Raw genomic sequence first — 7,009 nt, forward strand, 5'->3', positions numbered from 1 at the left:
TACAGAACGAGTGATTTTGGACAGGGACAACGACCATAAGACGGACAATGACACAGACGGCACTACAAATGACAAGGAAAGGGAAAGAACGGGTGCCAGAGGAGCAACGAATGACAGAGAAAAGGATACGTACAGTGGCAGGGAATCCAAGATCATCAATGACAGAGCAGGGAAGACAATGAGTGACACAGAATATAAGCCAAGTGACACAAAAAGTACATTAATTAGTGAAAGCGACGCAACCCGTGACACAGAAGGCAAACTAATCAAAGCCAAAGCAAACAACATGAACGGCGACAGACAACAGGGAAGAAGCAATGACAGACAGCACAAGACGCGCAACGACGAAGAAACCGAAAAAAGTAACAGAGAATCCATCAACCCAAAACTATCCTTCCCCGATGAAGGCTTGGACCTTGAGGCGATACAGCAAGAGATCAGGAGAATGGCACTAGCAAAGATAATGAAGGAACAGTTCGACAAGTTTAAGGAGCGCTTAGCGAGGACGGCGGAGAATTCAGGAGGACCAAAGCCGAATAAGAACATCAACGCCACTCCATCTGCCTCGATCACCGAGACACCGCGTAATACTGATTCAGCAGCGACTAATATAGGTTCCGTGCCAACCAACAGTGCCATAGGGGAAGAGAGGGGGCGAAGCAGCTTACGAGTTGGAGAGCTGGTGTCAAAATCAGAGAGAAGAGCTGGGGAGGACCCAAGCGGCGTCAAGTCAGGGGTGCTACGTGTGGAAAATCACCCCATCCCTGTCACCTTCCATTCACTTCCGGGCTTTCCTAGCTCCTTCCCCCCTCGGGCTCCAACGGCACATGGGAGCGTACCAGGGGGGGTACAGGCCCCAGCAGGTGTGGGAGCGGCTAGTGGCACCTTCCCTCAAGCTGGGGTAGACACGAGATTCGTCACTCAAATGCCACAAGTTCCTGCCATGACATTCCCAAGAGTGCCCGGTATGGTAGCAAGTCGGCCTTCCCTCCTAGGCACGTCCACCCCAGCCAGACGCACTCAGGTCGGGGACTTGATGAGGCTGCTGCAAACGCGTCTGATAGGTGGTCTACGCGAGGCCACGACTGGCATGGTGACGCCGGCACCATCGGGACGACCACAACCGCAACACTTCGATCCATCCATTGTGGTTAACTTCCTCACACTGGTTGCACTATCGCAAAACAGGTTGGTTTTGGACGTCCTTAAAGGTGAAGTACTGTACTTCAAATAATTTTCAACCAGCGATCTTGCATAAAACATAATAATCTGGTGGAAGCTATACTTATTTTCAAATCACACCAAATAACAAACATTATATATACATATGTATAAAAAGATATTTACGTGCCATTTGCAGATATTAACTAATATGGAACAGGTATTTGTAAAACTCCCAATTCCCAATGAATATGAGCAGCGAATTTTTAAAATTCAATATTAAATGTCAAAAATAATGGGTGACTACTGATAATATAATGAACTGTTAACCATTACTCTTTGTTTGCTGAATTTTATTGTACTACTTCTAAGTCATATTTAACTATATTAGTTTATTGAGGTTGGTGGTTAACTATTATTTAGTTATTATTTATGAAAATTTTATATCGACATGATTACAAACATTTTGCCTTACTTACAGATTACTTATTTGTATTTGTTATTCTGCTTTTCCTTCTTGTTTACTTGCAACCATACAGAGGCGGCGGTTCATCGTCATCAGGTCAACGCAACGCGGCCACCGTGGAGGCCCCAAGTCTGTCCCTGCCACCCACCTCCCGCAACACCGGGGAGTTCGGACCATTCAGCACCGGTAACGACCCGTGAGTATAACACTGCACTACAAAACTCAACCACGACTGTACACGTCATTATGGCATGTACCGGTATTTCACGGCGTTAAAGGTGATCAATGGTAGATAATTCCGTGTTATGGAAGTGAAATATATTATGGGTAATGTACCGTATTTATCAGAGGCTATTCTTGGTGTACAGAATGTGTCTCATGATGGTAATGATGATGATGATACGGGTTAGTGAGGACTTGACTCTTGGGACCAAGGCTGGAACGTGGCAGTTCTGTCACCCAGCATTTGTGTTCCCAACAGTTTCGTGCCTCCTATGTCAGGGGAACAGGAATAATATATTAAATCCTTTCAAGTCCAGGACGCGTCTTTCTATTTCACCTAAATTTATTTTTTACTTTTTATTTTACTAAGGGAGGATCTCCAGCTGCGAGAGTTAACGAAGTAAGCCGTACAATGGCTCCCCTAAGGTTCATAAAAATTGTAAGGAAACAGCACAAACAAAATAAATACCATGTCACAGGCATGATGGCGTTTAAAGTTTCCTTATCATAGGTAACACTAGTAGCCTTCCTTTGGAGTTTTCCACAAAATGAGAGCGCTGAATACTGTGCAGAATGATGAAAAAAATAACATATGTCTTGACGAACCATATAATACGGGTACCGGGCACTACAATCCGGGCGTCTCTGAGGTAGTTATTATCGTGCCCTGGCAACCTACCATTCAAAAGCGCGTCTGACCGTGTATAATATGAGACGCAAGTGATTCGTGTATATGTTCGTGTATAATAATATTCGTGTATGATATATTCGTGCATCATAATATGATTCGTGTATAATATGATAAGAAATAGGACGCACTGAATGGTAGGTTGCCACGGTACGATAACGGCAACCTCAGAGTCGTGCGCCGCGACTATAATGTACGAAGTATATTAACTGACTTGTAATCATTAGGTGGTAAAAAAATGATGATGATGATGATGAGAGTATTTTTCAGGTCAGCAGGAGTAGACCCGTCAACTATCATGCTACCACCGATGCTGCGCCAGACCCTGTACTCGTACCTGCTGCCCCGCCTGGCCTCCCTCACTGCCCTAGTGGAGACGGTGCCAGGGGTGCCGGGCCTCGACTACCCCATCATTGCCACCGTCCCGTACACCAACTTCTACTGCTCCGCTATGCCATGGCCGGGATTCTACGCGGATACGGAAGCTAGGTGTCAGGTATGCGCTTTGTTACTACTTATTACATACAGCATTTTAAAAATTATTTCAGCATTAAGCCGTCGGCGGTAACACGTAATACACTAAAACCTATTTTACTTATTAAACTCGTTACGGCATAAATCTGTTACTTTACACAAACTGTCTGCAGTCTTTATAAACTTCAGTAGCATTTTACTTAATGTTCATTGATGCCGTTGGTTTATGAGGAAGCATCTTGGACTTTATTGAAAAATACGTACCGGGTACTAAGGAGTTTTCAGCCAGTTATCCATATACAGAACCACACACACCGTTTTCTCTGATGCAGTTGCTCAAAACATCACTATCTGGCATAACTAAACTAGTCACAACTGGTGATCCCCAGAGTGTTGGGGCTTGTACTAGGCAAAGAGTAAATATTCGAAATAATTACATGAAAATATGATCATCAAAATGAAGTTTGATACTTTTTGCTGCAATCCTGTGGTAAAATGAATTCAAATAATAGGAATTTGCAAATTCTTACCTCTGTTTAAGATATCAATCAAGCACCAGTACTTTGCAACGCAGTTTAAATAATGTCTTGTTAATAATGTATTCATTCTTGTGTGCTGAAATTTTTACTGCAGTCAAAGTAGTCCCAAATGATGGTGGAGTACTAAGAGGGAAATGGAGTATCAGAGGGTGAGTGGAGTACTGTTAGTGAAGTAGTGTTTGATGAGTGAAGTGAGTGCGATAATGTAAAGTAAGGAGCAAACAACAATATGCGTGAAGTACAGTACTATACTTTGAATAAGGTGGTGGAGTGGGACTATAAAATACAACAAATGGACACAGAATGAGACTGACGGGCGCAATCAGGATGTGGCCTGAGGGACCCAGGCCGCCGCCTTCCTGTCTATGATAAGCTGAACGGAAAGGCAGCTACTTTGTGTTTATATATATATATATATATATATATATATATATATATATATATATATATATATATTCGCTATTAATGATTGTTTCCTGGGTTGTTTCTTTTACTGTTTATCACAATATACCGGTGCATTTTTAATTAACCTAAACACTATTCTAATACTTCCCAAGCAGCTACCTCCAGGAAAAAAAAAAAAAAAAAATCTGGCCCCTCCCACTGCAATATATCCTGGCTGCGTCCTTGATGATATATAACTAGTAATGCAGAGAATGATGGTGTATTAGTTTTGAATGAAGATGCAATGAAGTGCAAAGACGTTTACAACGAAGCGTAATATCAAAGTCACCTTCTTCATCTACAGGTTTGGCACTACTGCGATCTAGACGGGCGACAAGCATCATTCCTCTGCCCCAACGGTACCATGTTCAACCAGGCCTTCTTCGTGTGTGACTGGTGGTACAACACGGACTGCCAGTCAGCACCATACCTCTACTTCCTCAACGAGAGGATATTTGACGTGCCCGAGGTGGATGAGACGGCACCACACCGAACTCTAACTGCGGAGGTCCTCGATACTATCTTTGTCTGACGATGGGACAAGGTACAGTCACGGTCAAATGTTCTATCACATTTTGCCCCGACATATACCTACGCTCGAAGAATTCCTAACTTAACTCGATCCATTTTAGAAATATTATTGCTTCCATGGACCCTAAGGTCAATAAACTCCCAGCTGGAAACAACTGTCACACAGTGACTGGCAAAAACTGTAACTATTACACGAGGTAACGATTTATGATTCAGGACACGCCTATGAAGGCGTGCGGAAAAAAAAAAAAAAAAAAAAAAATCTGCCGCCGGAACAATGGTGTTCGAGGTATGACACTTCAGGTTTTTCAGGTTCTTTCACGTCTTCTTGGTCCAAACAAACGAGTCAAGATCATGCCTATGAGGGCGTGTGTTAACTATCAGATTATCCTTGCAATGGCATTTGAAGTATGTCGAGTAGTCTTTCAAGACTCAATGGCGTGGGTAAAGACGAGTGGGGGAAACAAGCTAGGGCAGTAACAGATAACGGGGTATGCTGAGGGAAATACAAGTCTACACTGCAACGATGGATGTACTAGGTTGACCAGTATGGGTGACAATGGTAAAACTGAGAGAGTTCCCCCAGAACAGAAAGAACTACAGGTAAAAGACGAAGACAGTAAGCTGAAGAAATTTCAGATATCATGTGTCTCACTAAGTAGGTAATAACCAAAGAACAATCCTATAATAATAATAATAAAGGCCACGCGTCTGACACAGTGGCTGGCAGTGACTGTAATTATTACGTAAGGTAATATGTTCCAGCCGTGACGTGTCCTTAAGGGTTGAGAGGCATTACATACGCAGATGTCCATAGCAACTGTTCCTGCGTTCCCTTGCATCAGGACTACGTACATTTAGCGCCATTTTCCCGTTATCGTAAGTGACTTCGTGACACCTCTTGCATACACATTAAATCACTTCAACTAAGGACGTCCCCCACCTCTCCCTCTCCTAGATAAAATTCTTCCACCCTAACTTGGACCACATTTTCGTCCCTCTGTATATTAATTCATATAAATCAGTGATTAAAAAAAAGACAATCCTGCGGCTCTACATCCCTTCCATCGCACTTCTCCAAGACTAGCAGCATATTCAAGTTTTAATCTCTTATTAAAATCAGCATTCAAGATGGAGAGATGGCAATCTATGACCAACTCTGAGTAAAAAGAGTATGCCGCAGACAGTTAAAACATTGCTGTTTTCAACCATTTCACTGAGATGGTTTTCTCTTCACTAAATGGAACCGTCACTAGTTAATAAAGAATAATCGCAGTGAAAGTGCAGAAGTGATTACTGCATTACGTCCGACACTGTCACACCTGACCCACCCAGCGTGCATGTGGCTTCCACCTCCCCTCCCTCCCTACACCACCAGCCACTAATCAAAGCTGAGGACCGTTTAACATACCACCAAGTGTCACCCGCGCAATTAGTATTGCCCCAAAGTCATGAAGGACGATGATAAACGTGTTATGAAGCATGATTTTCATTTTTTTTTTTATGGTACATAATCTGCTGGTTGAGAACTTGGGGATCAATACGAAATGTATCTACATGCAAAGTGTATCTACATTCTCGAGAAGGGGGAAAGGGAACACTGAGGATGAGAAGGAGGAATGGTGTGGAGAGCTATGTGAATGAGGGTGGTGTGAGTTAAAGGATGAGATGGAGGGAAGGAGTGGATAGGTAAATGAATTAGGATGGTGTGAACTGGAGAACGGGATGGGGGGAAGGAGAAGAAACGTACATGAATGAGGGTGGTGTGAGTTGAACTGAAGCTGGAGAGTGGGTATAGGCAATCTGTTTAAAAAATGAGCTGATGAACATGATAATAAGAACATACGTAAGAAAACAGAAAAACTGAAGCTGGTCGGTTGGCTCACACTGGGCACTTTCTGTTTAAGGGTATGAATAAAACACACACACACACACACACACACAAAACTCTCCCCTTCCTTCACCAAACCATCCAACAAAAACTGGACCATACGGGTGTAGTGAGGACTTTAATCAAAATTTTCTCCTGAAAAACAACGAACAAGAAAGTAAGATTTCATTTATCAAACATCTTATGACGCAGACAACATACGAAGTATCTTAGGCATGAGTCGGTCCAGTTTTAGTAGGTGTTACAGACTGGAGACTATGGGCGTGGCTAAATGCGTCAAAATAAGAATGAAAAAAATCCCAATATCAAGCTTCATCATTTCACTACGATGGCGTCTTGCAAATTTCATTCTTGATATCTACAAACGACTATATTCACCTAAAGACAGACTTCGACCCCGAGGAGAAAAAATAAAACCCCTACTAAACCCTTCAGTACATGCCTCCCTTAAACTGAACAAACTCATCTGTGGGAAGAACGCATAAGTACAAAAAAGATGTATTATGGAGGGGTGAAGATGTAGGTAACAAACGTGGTGCCTACGGGGTGGGTTGGCCCAGATGCTGCAAAGGTGTCACTTGAAGCTTAGGTTG

The sequence above is a fragment of the Coenobita brevimanus genome, chromosome 62 (genome assembly GCF_032717465.1).
Source record: "Coenobita brevimanus isolate Jiangsu-jjx chromosome 62, ASM3271746v2, whole genome shotgun sequence".
NCBI classification, from domain to species: domain Eukaryota; kingdom Metazoa; phylum Arthropoda; class Malacostraca; order Decapoda; family Coenobitidae; genus Coenobita; species Coenobita brevimanus.